At 36.7% G+C, this 14,072-nt stretch overlaps 1 protein-coding gene and 1 pseudogene across 5 annotated transcripts in view; one reads left to right on the top strand and one right to left on the bottom strand.

The window, feature by feature from the left end:
• Window positions 1-14,072, top strand: part of REV3L (REV3 like, DNA directed polymerase zeta catalytic subunit) — a 181,663-nt gene that overhangs the window by 31,502 nt on the left and 136,089 nt on the right. The gene's annotated exons all lie outside the window — the stretch shown is intronic.
• Window positions 3,124-3,223, bottom strand: LOC118001689 (annotated as a pseudogene).

Here is a 14,072-nt window from a genome sequence, read left to right as displayed (position 1 = left end):
TACCTATACAAAACCATTTATATACTAGGTATTCAGTAAAAATGTATGGTTGGTTGTTGGCTTATTCTCCTTATTTCTTTAGAACAACTAGGCCAGAAGATTTTTTTTTTTTTTTTTTTTTTTTTTTAAGATTTCATTCATTTATTTGACAAGAGAGACACAGCGAGAGAGGGAACACAAGCAGGGGGAGTGGTAGAGGGAGAAGCAGGCTTCCCTCAGAGCAGGGAGCCTGATGCGGGGCTCAATCCCAGGACCCTGGAATCATGACCTGAGCCGAAGGCAGACGCTTAACGACTGAGCCACCCCGCGCCCCTAGGCCAGAAAATATTTTTAAAAGATACTTTCTTTGTAAGCTTTGTAAGGGTAACTTTAATAATCCAGTTTCTAAGCTTATTTACTATCTTTGTCTTTATTTTACCTGCATTGTTGTTAACACTTTTTTTTCTTCAGATAGAAGTATATTCTCATTGACACTTTAACTGGGACCAAAAGTTTCTATTTTTCCTTCCCTTCCTAAGGATTTTGCCATGTTCCAAGAGCTTCTTAGGTTCTTTTCCCATTGCCATCTTATCTTTAGTTAATTCTTGAAGATGATGAGATGATCAGTTGCCTCACCACCTACATTAGTTCTCTGGATTAATCATTGCCTTCCACAAATCCTTATTTTGGCCACTATATTTTTAAGGAAGAAGTAGAATGAAAAGTATTAAGGAGTTCAGGAAAGTATACCTTAAACATTAACCTACTTTGTACAATTTTTCTAATGGCACAAAAGAAAAATGAGCAGGTGACATTACAGCCCTGGCATTTCTTTTTCTTTCAAATAAGTCTGATTTCATTAGACTCGTGGTCAAGCTCTTTGGGCACGTTATCTTGCCCAAATTTTTATTTTGTTTGGATGAAAACAGAAATGCACAGGAATTTTCAAAACCTAAAACCAAAAGGTGAAGCCAAATGCTAAACAGCTGTCTTTGCCATAGCTGTTTGATATAGTGACTGGGAATTGGGAAGTTTTGTTATAGAATTGTATTCAGTGCTCTGATCGCATCTTAAACCTTTTGTTTTCTTCACTCCAAATAATTAGCATTTTATTTCACATAAATTATGAGCTAAGGATTGTGACTTGTAAATGAAATAGGATAAGTCAGTTGGTCTCATCTACCTTATTTGTGTTATAGACTAAGTTCTTGGGTCATCGTATATATGGTAGATTAAGTCTAAAGTTAGTCTGTTCTCACATTAGGAAAGTTAGGATAATCACCCCTAACTTGTAGGAGCATTTCAAATTAATGTAGCATCTACAGGTGCTTGGTACTTGAAGGTATGCTTTATATTTCACCATGTTCTTGTGAGATGGATGTTGTTTTGGAATACATGAGAACTCTAGAAACCTATTAGAGGGAGCCTTATAGTGGGGCTTACATCAAATATAACAGATCCATAGGTTTGTTCATACTTTTGAGGAAGAGATCTCAAACTCTCTGTTACTTCCTCTGTTACTTCATCTTCAGGAAGTTCATCTAGATTGGGCCAAAACACAGGGTATGTATGTATGGGGCAGTAGGGGAGGTGGTGGGACAACACAGCCTAATGGCAATCTCACCCTTGGTGTTCTACTTTTGGCCCTTCAGTCTATGGCAATGACTCAAGGTCACCTTGAAGGGTGCTGTCACAAACTTTCATCATGAGGGGTAAGTAGTAGCATTTCATAGTACAGAAAAATTATCCTTAGGTCAGAATTACTAAGTTAATTGTGGTTTGAGAAGGAGCTTAAAGATTATGGGTTGAAGAAAAACAGTCTTTTATGTTATGTTTTAAAGAGAGAGAGAGATCGATATATTTTCTAAATAGGGAATTAGAATTGGATGATTTGACAGACTTGAGTAGAGACTCAAAAGGCTAAAAATTGCCTAGAAATGCTAGAATTAGGAGAGTACTCCTCTTGGTAGTTTTGTAAGTTTAATAAACTGAAGAAATTAATGAATATATAAATTACTTTCATTGAAGGTTGATTATAAGGTAAATGTTTTAAGAGATATTTAAGAAATGCTAGGTAAACTTGAAATCAGCATTGGCAGAAGTAAGGATTAGGAAGGAGTATGGATTTATGGATTAAGGAAGAAATGGCACTGTTGTTAACTGTACAGATATTCTTAAAGATTTAAAAATATTTGCATTTGATTCAATAACCTTTTAATTTTGGATATTTTTCATTTCCTACTAAGAACTCATTGGGAAGCATCACAGTGGTGATTTTGAAAAATATTACATCTGTGATGTGATTATATGTAGGTAGTTCCTTATACATCACTAAATTTATATGATAAAAATATATCCCTGGAGTTTTTGTTATTTTTATTTTTTATTTTTTAAAGATTTGTTTTAGAGAGTGCTTATGAATGAGTGGAAGGGGCAGAGGAAAAGGGTGAGGGAGAGAATCTCAAGCAGACTCCCCGCTGAGCATGGAGCCCAGCTCGCTCTCGATGTCATGACCCTGAGATCATGACCTGAGCTGAAATCAAAGAGTCAGATGCTTAACCAACTGAGCCACCCAGGCACCCCAGTTGTTATTTTTAAAATTTGTTTGAGTGGTGCTTTGGTAAAATGAAAAGAACACCAAAATAAGAATCAAGGGTTTATAATACTTCTGGTTCTGAGGTCCTTGGAATTCTTCTCATCCAGTTAACTCTATGACTTTAGGTACTCTGAATCTCTTATCTCATATGTAAAATGGGTAAACAAACTGACATATCTATATACAAGGAGTTACTATGGGACAACAAAAAGGAATGAACTACTGATACATGTGACATCCTGGATGAACATTAAAATCACAGTGCTGGGCAAAATTCAGGCACAAAAGAATATGCCATTTTTATGAAGTGCTAGACAAAACTATTGTGAAAAATCAGAACAATGATTGCCTCAGAGGAGGTGGGGACTGACTGAAAAGCAGCAAAAGGGAATTTTGGAGGTGATGAAAATGGGAAATGTTCCATAACTTAATATACATTTGTCAAAATTAATAAAGTATAGTAGGTATTTGTGCATTTTATTATCTGGAAATTTTACCACTCCTCTCTGTGCCCACCCCACTTCCCCAACCCCCCCCCCCCGCCCCGGAAAAGAACAGTAAACAAATACTGCGTGTCATCCTTGTGCAAGGGCCATGCTAATCTCTGTATCATTCCAATTTTAGTATATGTGCTGCCGAAGCAAGCACTAAACAAGTATTGAATTTTAGTATATGTGCTTTTCTCAATGGTAGTGGGTAGGAGTTCTGAAAATACTTTTTATGTTTTTTAGGATTGTGCAAACGAGTAAATACATTAAGGAAAATGGAAGCCAGGTTTCTCACTGTTGGATAAAAGAGAACATGGACATAGGGACAATTAGAATGTCTCTAGGGTGTTGGGTTGGAATTGGAGGTATAAGTATAGTTTTTATTATATACAGAGAAGGATGGTTGGATAGATAGAGAAATAAATATAGGGTGTGTGTATGTGTATAAATATGTAAATTTCCTAGTATGTGCTTAGAGGTTCTAGAAGTAATGATACCCCTGTAGCAATGAGCATAATTTGCATCCAGATCTTGATTTCTAAACAATATTCTCCACTAAAAGTAACCAAGACTCCCTTGAGAAAAGTACAAGATGAACCTGGAACATTTCTTGTTCCAGAAAATAAAAAGTATTTTTAGGAAAGGAATGATGGGAATACATCAAAAAGACATTGAATTCTGGTTTCCACTCAGACATGAAAGAAATTAGAAGTCGCCATTCTTGAGGTCCTTATAGTAGAAACAAAGCTGAACAAACTAAAAAGCAACAGTTCTTCTTAGATCCATCAGAGAACTGAGATCACAGAGTAAACCAGTGCCCCCAAAACTGGAGAGACAGGCAAATACAAAGAATCACAGCTTGCTGGGAGCATAAACTAATGAAGCCAGGAACTGGTAGGAAAACTTAACTGTAATTCATGACCTGCCAGAAGCTGAGTGTGAACTAGCTTGATAGTTAAAAACTCTTGGGGGTCTAGTTTTAAGAGGGCTCCCACGCTCTTGTGAGTTTGTCTTCCACAGGCTCCACCAGGTTCTCACAGTTAAGATTGGGAGGCCGGGGGGTTTCCTCATGCTTCCAGCAGGAGGGGAATAGTAACCATTTTGAAATAATGCTCATAGCATTCTGTTCTCTCCCTGCCTAAAAGGGAAACTACCAGAGCCTAACCAACTTGGGGAAACCAACTTCCTCTCTAGCCTTGCTGTCTCATCTGTGGCGGCAGGGCAGGGGTGGGGGGTGGGGGTGGAGCCAAGAGGCACTTTCAAAAGCCATAGCCAGGGATACAGACCCACTGAAAGACCCAGACCTCATCATGGGATTATGGAATACTTCCCTCACATTTTACCACTGCATCAATAGGGCTCCTGTGGAATAATAGAGGATTACAGATGAAAGAACTGTGAGGTTTGCACTTTGTTAAAGGAGTTTCTAGGGAAACCCAAAGACAACAAGGAATTAGAGGAAATTTTAGCTTTTGATACCCATAGCTACAGTAAATACAGCCTAACTTCTAGTCAGATATGGCAGAGATTTTGGAATTGTCAGACTGGGAATTTAAAATAACTATGATCAATATGCTAAGGGCTCTAATGGAAAAAGTGGACAACATGTAAGAACAGATGGGTAATGTAAGCAGAGATTGAAATTCTAAGAATCAAAAGAAAATAATAGAAATCAAAAGCACTGTAACAAGTAAAGAATGCCTTTTTTGGGCTCATCAGGAAAAGAGAGGAAGGAGCAAAAGAAATATTTGAAGTAATAATGGCTAAGAATTTTCCAAAATTAATGACAGACTCCAAACCACCAATCCAGGAAGCTCAGAGGACATCAAATATGACTAATACCAAATCTACACCTGGACCTATCATAGTCAAACTGCAGGAAACCAAAGACAAAGAGAAAATCTTGAAGGGAGCTAGAGGGGAAAAAAACACCTTACTTATAAAGGAAGAAGGCTAGGAATTATGTTGGACTTCCCTTCACAAACCATACAAGCAAGAAGAGAGTAGAGTGAAATGTTTAGTGTTGAAAGAAAAAAAATCACCAACCTAGAATTCTGTATACATTGAAATTATCTTCCAAAAGTGAAGGAAAAATAAAAACCACCTCAGACAAATAAAAATTGAAGGAACCTGTTGCCAATAAGAACTGTTACTTTGCAAGAAATGTTAAAAATAAGTTCTTCAGAGAAAAGGAAAGTTAGTGAAGGAATAAATGAAGGTAAAATAAAACCTCTTATTTTCTATCTTTACTGGATATAATAGATAATTTCAAAATAATGTATTGAGTGATTATGGATAAATGAAATTTGATAGCAATGTTACAAGGGGTAGGAGAGAGGAATTTGGAATTTACTACCCATGAAGTGCAGTAAAATGTTATTTGACAGTGGATGTAGATTAAATGTATACAGCAAACTCTAAAGCAACCACTAAAAAAATTCAGGTTTTTCCTTTAATACTTTAAAGATGGTGCTCCACTGACTTCTGGTTTGCATTGTTTTTGATAGGTTTGGCAGTATGTTTTTGTCCATTATTTTGGAATTCTAATTTTCATGATTTATAACTACTTTATTCAGGCCTCCATATAAGCAGTTTTATGCTTAGTAGAACTAAATGGCCATACCAGTCTGATACTATTGAGTAACTGAACATAGTCATAGAAAACTTCCATTTAATTCATATACAAAAGTTGTACAACATTTTTGAAGCGGATGGTTTGAGGGGTGGGAGGTGGCTATGCTGCTTCTACATTTTGACAGCAAATATTAAGTGCATGTGGTAGGTCAGTTTTACTGTTACTAAGTTTATTGTCGGAAAGTTTTATTGTCTGAAAAATTTCTTACATTGACAGTTCTTATGTTTTTGGTAATGATCTCTTTAAGTAGAACATCTCTCTGTGATTTGACAACATATCTTAATGTGATTGCATGTTTAAAATACTATACTTAGTGCATCATTAAGTGGAAATAGAGATATATAAGTGGTTTGGGGGCTAATATTTATATTTCTCTCAATTTAGTCATAATTCTATAATGCAAATTCAGTAATTCATTTTAATGAATGCATTGTCTCTAATGGTATATTCAAAATTAGGTCTTCTCTTGGGGCACCTAGGTGGCTTAGTTGTTAAGCATCTGCCTTTGGTTCAGGTCATGATCCCAAGGTCCTGGGATTAAGCCCCGCATCGGGCTCCCTGCTCGGCGGGAAGCCTGCTTCTCCCTCTCCCACTCCCCCTGCTTGTGTTCCTGTTCTCACTATCTCTGTCAAATAAATAAATGAAGTCTTAAAAAAAAAAAATTAGGTCTTCTCATTAGAGACCTCCAAAATAAAACAATGAGTATGGATAGGCTAAAAAATTATGTAAGAGGTTTATTCAGGTACAATTTACAATTTGCCTATGCATCCATGTTGTAGAATGTATCAGTACTTCATTCCTTTTAATGGCTGAATAAGTATCCCATTGTATGGATATTCCACATTATATTTATTCATCAGTTGATGGGCATTTTAGTTATTACCACCTTTCGGCTATTATGAAAATGCTACTATAAGGTTCATGTACAAGTTTTTGTGTGGGTTTATATTTTCATTTATCTTGGGCATATAACTAGGAATAGAATTGCTGATCATATGATAACTTATTACTGAGTTGTAAGAGTTATTATAGATACAAGTTCCTTATCAAACATGATTTCTAAATAGTTTCTTTTATTTTGTGTTACCTTTTTACTTTCTTATAGATCAGTAAAATTTTAAGGTCTTTCAGTGTTCAGCTATCATAAAGAATGGTGGAACAGTTTACTAGATTTGCATTAATTTAATTACCTGTATCATTTTATTTTATTTATGTGTCTTTGAGGGAAAATTCAGGCATTTATATACAAATTTGACTGGAACTTTATCTTGATTAGCTATTAATACTGTTTTATATCACTGGAGGTGAATTTTCAGATAGTATTCAGATTGTTAATTTTACTTTAAGACCCTGAATTACTTACCTTTGAATTGAAATACCACATAGATTAACATGTGTGGCCATTCTGGTTGTAAAACATCTGAAACTAAATATTTGGTTTTTTGTTTTTAGACTCCAAACCCAACGTGGGGCTTGAACTCATGAACCTGAGACTGAGCCAGCCAGGTGCCCCAAAACAATATTTGTTTTACAAGCCAGGATTTTATTTTTAGCAAAGGTTAATAAATATTATTTTCATGACATTTAGTCTGAAAGGTATACATTTTCTTGGAGATTCTGGCTTGAAAACACTATTAGCAGTTTAATTTTTTAAGGCTTAGCCTTTTTAGAAAAAATGTGATGGTATACCGTATTGTGTGAGCCTTTAAATAGTACCCAAACTGAGGTTCCCAATCACTGTGAAAGTCAAAGTAATTACTGGTTTCCTTTCTATAGTAATAATTGCAAACTAAATTACACGTGAATTTTGGACATGTCTTTTCATCACATTCTTGACATATTAATCATATTTGTATGTTATATTTTGCTGTGTTAGTTTATTGTTGTTTAATATGGAAAGTTGATCCTTAATTCAGTCCCTTCTAGTACCCTTGCAAATAGGGGAAGATAGGAGGACATTATAAATATCTTTGTTAGCTTTTGAGAAGAAATTATAGGAAAAAAAAATAAAGGCAAATTTTCTATAAGACTCAGCTGAAAGACCTCTTAAGGAGTTAACCAATATGAAAAAGACATCCTGTCCTGTTGGTTTTCCAACAATAAATTCTCAATTCTCTGACATCAACTATGGGTGTTCTGTAATTCAACTCAGTTACGACACTACCTGAAATTAGTGCAGATCCCCACAGGATCTGATCCCTGATCAGTTCCACAAGATTGCCCCCACTTCACATGCCAGCCACAAATGGATACCCAGGCTACCTGCACTTCTGCCTGGCCAATTACAAATTTGGGATTCTCATAAACCTCCCTACCCTCAGGTACAATAAATTGCTAGAACAACTTACAGAACTCAGAAAAACACTATATTTATACAGTTTATTATAAAGAATACAAATGAACAGCCGGATGAAAACAATAGTGCAAGGTTCAGAAGGTTCCTGAGCTCAGATGTCTCTGTGGAGTCCAGATGTACCACCAAACCAGGAAGCTTTCCCAAACCTCATTGTTCCAGAGTTTCTGTTGAAATTTCATTACAAAGGCATGATTGATTAAATCATTGGCCATTGGTGACTGAACTAAATCTTAAGTGGCGGGTAAGGTGGCGGGTGGAGAGTGGGGTTGAGAATTCCAACCCTGTAATGATATGGTTGATTCCTCTGGCAACCAGCCCACTATTCGGAAGCTATCTAAAGATCCCATCAAGAGTACCTCATTAGTGGGGCACCTGGGTGGCTCAGTCGTTAAGTGTCTGCCTTCGGCTCAGGTCATGATCCCAGGGTCCTGGGATCGAGCCCCGCATCGGGCTCCCTGCTCGGCGGGAAACCTGCTTCTCCCTCTCCCACTCCACCTGCTTGTGTTCCCTCTCTCGCTGTGTCTTCTCTGTCAAGTAAATAAATAAAATCTTAAAAAAAAAAAAAAGTACCTCATTAGTGTAAATTCAGTTATGATAGAAAGGGCTTCATATGAATAACAAAAGATACTCCTATGAGTCAGGAAATACCAAGAGTTTAGGAGCTCTATGCCGGGAATGAGACATAAAGACCAAATACGTATATTATGCCACACATGCTTATCCAGCGTGGATGAAACACCCACTGTATTCTAGGTTCTCTGCTAGGCATTGAGAATAGGAAGAATAAGAAGACATGATGCATGTGTTCATGGAACTCACACTATAGGTACGGAGACAGAAACAGTGAAGTTCCATTTTACATGGGAATTAGGTTCTCAGGCAAAGGTATGAGGTCAAAACCTTTTTTAGAATTAGGCAGGATTTCCCGTGACAGTCTCTTAAATTGCATGAATTCTACCACACTATCTTTCAATAAGTCCAGCAGCTTAATTTTCCTTATTTACAGACACAGACACTAATCACTTTTCCTCAGCTGAGCTCTAGTTGAAATAGTTGGTCCGCAATTGGGGCCATGTTTTATGAAAAACTATGAACTGTATCTTTTAAACAGAATCACACTTAGTTGGCTCTTTCAATAGGAGATGCTTCTTCCACTTTAGAAGTACAAAGGAACTGAAACAAACTAAGGAATAACATTTATATACCCTATCTCATGGCACTAGGTCATAAATTTATTAACTGGGCACACTGGCACTGTTTAATTGCATTCTCATATTCATTCACTTGATCTTCTTTCTCTGTCTCTCTACCTGAGTCTCTTCCCATCCCCCCTGATTTATTCCTACCCAGTAAATAAAATGCACATATGATGTGATTCCACTGTATGTGAACAGTGTAAATCTACGCATAATAGATTTATATAAGTTCTCTGAAGACATAAATGAAGAAACGAGTTGTGCACTTACTTTGTAGGTAAAGGAAGGTGTATATAGTTGAAATAGCAAGGGAGCTTGTCCTTGACGAGAATAGGAGTTACAGTATTTTCCATCTAAATACTAATCATATTTTTTATTTTCTTCAAACAATACTTCACAACAGCCTTTCTCCTATTTCCTCAGTGATGATCCTTCTGGTAATAGAGTATGTTAATTAATTCAAGGAAATATATTGAGCATGTTTAAGACATGACTGAGGCAAAGGATTCTAGTCCTCAGTTTTTTGGGGTTTTTTTTTTTTTTTTTTGGTTTATGATGCTTCTATAAGTTCTCATTTTGCATAGTACCCCAAATTGTACTGGTGAATGTAAAATGGGAAAATTGATCCTCCCTATTGAGTTGAGAGCTATAGGGCAAGATATAATGTGTCCTTTGACTACCTTCCAGTTCTGCGTAGTTTTATATCTGCTATTTTGTTAATGTTTTCTCTGTCTTATGCTCTTTTGTTGTTTTATTCCTTTGTTATAGTCTTCTTTTATGCTAAATAGATATTTTCTTTTTTTTTTTTAATTTTATTTTATTATGTTATGTTAGTCACCATGCAATACATCACCAGTTTTCGATGCAGTGTTCCACGATTCTTTGTTTTTGTACAAAATAGATATTTTCTAGGGGCGCCTGGGTGGCTCAGTTGGTTAGGCGACTGCCTTTGGCTCAGGTCATGATCCTGGAGTCCCGGGATCGAGTCCCGCATCGGGCTCCCTGCTTGGCAGGGAGTCTGCTTCTCCCTCTGACCCTCCTCCCTCTCATGCTGTCTGTCTCTCATTCTCTCTGTCTCAAATAAATAAATAAAATCTTTAAAAAAAAAATAGATATTTTCTAGTATACTATTTTAACTCCATTTTTCTTACTTCCTCCTTTTCTTTCCTCCTCCCTCCCTTGCTCTCCCTCCCTACCTCTCCCTTTCTCTCTCTTTTAGTTATTTTCTTCACGGTTACTCTGGGTGTTACACTTAACATGTTAATTTAAGACACTTGGATTAATCCCAGTTTAATTTTCATGCAGGCATACCTCATTGTGCTTCACTTTGCTGTGCTTTGCAGATACTGTCTTTTTTACAAATTAAAGGTGTGTGGCAACCCTGCACCAAGCAAGTCTGTCAGCACCATTTTTCCAACAGCACTTGATCACTTAGTGTCTGTCTCACATTTTGGAGACTTGCATTATTTTGAACTTTTCATTATTATATTTGCTATGTTGACCTGGGATCAGTGGTTATGACTTGCTGAAAGCTCAGATAATGGTTAGCATTTTTTAGCAAGAAAATATTTTTTAAGGTGCATACATCATTTTTTTAAACAATGCTATTGCACACCTACTAGACAATTATAGTGTGAACATTATAGTGTGAACATAACTTTTATATGCACTGGGAAAACAAAAAATTCATTTGACTCACTTTCTTGCAATATTTGTTTTATTGCAGTGGTCTGGGACTGAACCCACAATATCGGTACGCCTGTAGTACATAAAAACTTTGCTCCATTATAACATCATTCATGCAAATTACATCATTACACATTATAAGCCCATCAACACAATTTTATAATTACTACTTTATGCACCTGTCTTAAATGATATGGGAGAAGGCATTATACATGTTTATTATATTTTGTATTTACCTGTGTAGTTATCTTTACTGGTACTCTTTATTGCTTAGTGTGGTTTTAAGCTACTGTCTATTGTCCTTTCATTTTAGCCTGGAATGAGATTTCTTTTAGTATTTCTTATAGGTCAGCCCTGCTAGTGACAAATTCTCTCAATTTTCATTTAGCTGGGAACATCTTAATTTCTTCTTCCTTCCTATCTCACCCAGCTCTCCTTTGTTTTTGAAGGGTACTTTTGCTAGATACAGAATTCTTGGTTAACCATCTTTGTCTTTCATCACTTTGTGTCATCCTACTGGCCTCCATGGTTACTAATAAGAGGTCAGCTCTTAACCTTATCGAGAAAATTTTGTACATGATGAATTGCTTTTCTTTTGTCACTGTCAAGATTTTGTCTTTGGCAGTTTGGTTATGATACATCTTGGCATGGGTCTCTTTTGAGTTTCTCTTACTTGTAATTTATTGATCTTGGATACACAGATTAATGTTTTCAATCAAATTTGGGAATTTTTTTGGCCATTCTTTTTTCAAATATTCTTTCCATCTCTTTTTCTGTCTCTTCTTCTGAAGCTCACATTATGTATGTTGGTATTCTTGATGGAATCCCATAAATCTCTGAGCCTCTGTTATTTTTTTCTTCATTCTTTTTCTTTTTTGTTCCTCAGATTGGAGAATGTCAACTGGCCTGTCTTCAAGTTCATTGATACTTCTACCAGTTCGAATGTGCTCTTGATCCTCTTTAGTAAATTTTTCATTTCTGTTGCACTTTTCAACACCAAAATTTCTATTTGATTTTTTTAAATAATTTCTGTCTATTCATTTATATTTCTATTAGGTAAGACATGATTCTTCAGACATGACCTCCTTTTGTTCTTTGAATTTTTTTTTTAAGATTTTATTTATTTTGGGGGGGAGGGGCAAAGGGAGAGAGAGAATCTCAAACAGACTCCTCACTGAGTGTAGAGCCCAATGCAGGGCCCAGTCTCACAACCCTGAGATCAGGACCTAAGCTGAAACCAAGTCAGCTGCTTAACCAACTGAGCCACTAGCACCCTGTTCTTTGAAATATTTTTAATAGCTGGCTTAAAGTCTTTGTCTAGTAAGTTGAATGTCTGCGCTTCTTGAGAGACAGTTTTATTGACTCCTTTTTTCCATGCTTCTCTTTTTCTTTGTATGTCTTACCATTTTTTGTTGAAAACTAGACATTTTAAATAATTCGACAGTTAAGAAATCATATTCTTCCCTGTCCCCAAGATTTATTATTGCTCTGTTGTTGGTTATGTTGTTTGTTTCTTTAGTGACTTTCATGGATTCTGTACAGTCTCTATTCTTTGAAGTCCCTACTCAGCTAGCTTATTGGTCAGTTAATGATTGACCAGTGATTCCTTTAAATGCCTTGAGCTAATAGGTCTCCTTCCACCTTTTGTTGAGGGGCTCTGTATGTTCGTGTGTTGGTGCAGACCCTCAAGGTCAGCCATAGTGAAAGATTGGGGCCTTCTCAGCTCTTCCTGAGCATGCACCCAGCTCCACACATGTGCATAACCTTCTAAATTTCCAGAACTGTGTCAGAGCCTTTCAAGTTCTTATGGATATTTCAGTCCTCAGATTTTCCTTTTGAGTTTTTTGTGCAGCCTCTTAGCTGCAGCTGGTAAAACTCCCTCAGGCAACTGCCATGTTAAACAATTGCTGCTGATTGTATTCCATAAAGATGCTACAGATAGGACTATACACAAGGAGTGAGCTCTGAGTCTGATCAAATAAAGTCCTGAGAATGGAGCTTTTCAGTGAGCTACCAGGCAGGTCAAATGGTGACAGTTTTCTGGTAATTGGGCTTTTGGGGAACTGCAAATCTATTTTGGTCTCTCCAGGGCCTGCATGGCTATCTGTTTTCACAGCTACTCTGAAGCTGGGGGGGATGGTGGGGGGAGGCAGAGGAGATTGGATTAGGGCAAATTAGAATACCACAAAGCTTCCTGTTCTTCCTAAGATTCATCTGGTTTTCTTGAATAAACACTTGTTGGATTGTCACAAGCCTTTTAATTTATTTCCAAAATGCTGAAAAAAGTTTATTTTGACAGAATTTGCCAGTGTTCTTGTTGCTCTTATGGAGGAGCAGGTTTTTAAAAGTTCTTCCTCTGCCATTCTGAAGTGTTCCTTGCCATTTCTATATACTTTTATCTATATCCTTCTCCCAGTTTCTGATCCAGCCTCTCATTGCTTGTGTTTCTCTTATACATTTCTCATGGACTGTTGGAACTTTGTTTCCATGGCTAACATGCTTATATTTTCAAGTATTCGCTGTTACTTCTCTTTCTTGCCTGGCAGTCCTTTCAGGATCTCATTTTCTCATATCCCACATAAATCAAAACCCTTTATTCCTCCCTTAAATATTACTACTCCTCAAGTTTCTGACCTATGCCCCTTCTTTTGTCTATGTATTCTCTTGAGTGAGCATTTTTACCCATCTGTTAGTCAGACTCCCAAATCTGTCTTCTTCTCTACCCAGATCTCTCAAGCTCAACATCTGTGTACCTAATTGTGCTTAATGTAAATCTCCATTTGGAAATTCTATAAACATGTAAAATTCCATAAGTTCAAAATAGAAATCAGCCTACTCTTCTTTCTCAGTTTTCTTTGACATTCACATCTATCCAGTTGCCCAAACCAAAAATTTGCATCATCCTTGATTCTCTTTTACCCTACTCCCAAGTCCCAGTTACCTCTAAATTCTGTGCCGTTTGATGTTTTCTTGATGTTTTCTCCATCTCTACTGACATCTCTCTTCTGAATTAGTCCAGCAACCTCCTAAACATATTTTCCTATTAAAGCTCTGTCCCTAGCTTCTCCCACAGTGGGCCCACAAGGGAACTTTATAAAATGCAAATCCACACAGATCACAGAATCGACACACTCAC

This window comes from Mirounga leonina, unplaced genomic scaffold, assembly GCF_011800145.1.
Source record: "Mirounga leonina isolate KUSES-001 unplaced genomic scaffold, KU_Mleo_1.0 Mir_53, whole genome shotgun sequence".
In the NCBI taxonomy this organism is placed as follows: domain Eukaryota; kingdom Metazoa; phylum Chordata; class Mammalia; order Carnivora; family Phocidae; genus Mirounga; species Mirounga leonina.
This window is presented reverse-complemented; position numbering and strand designations above follow the sequence as displayed.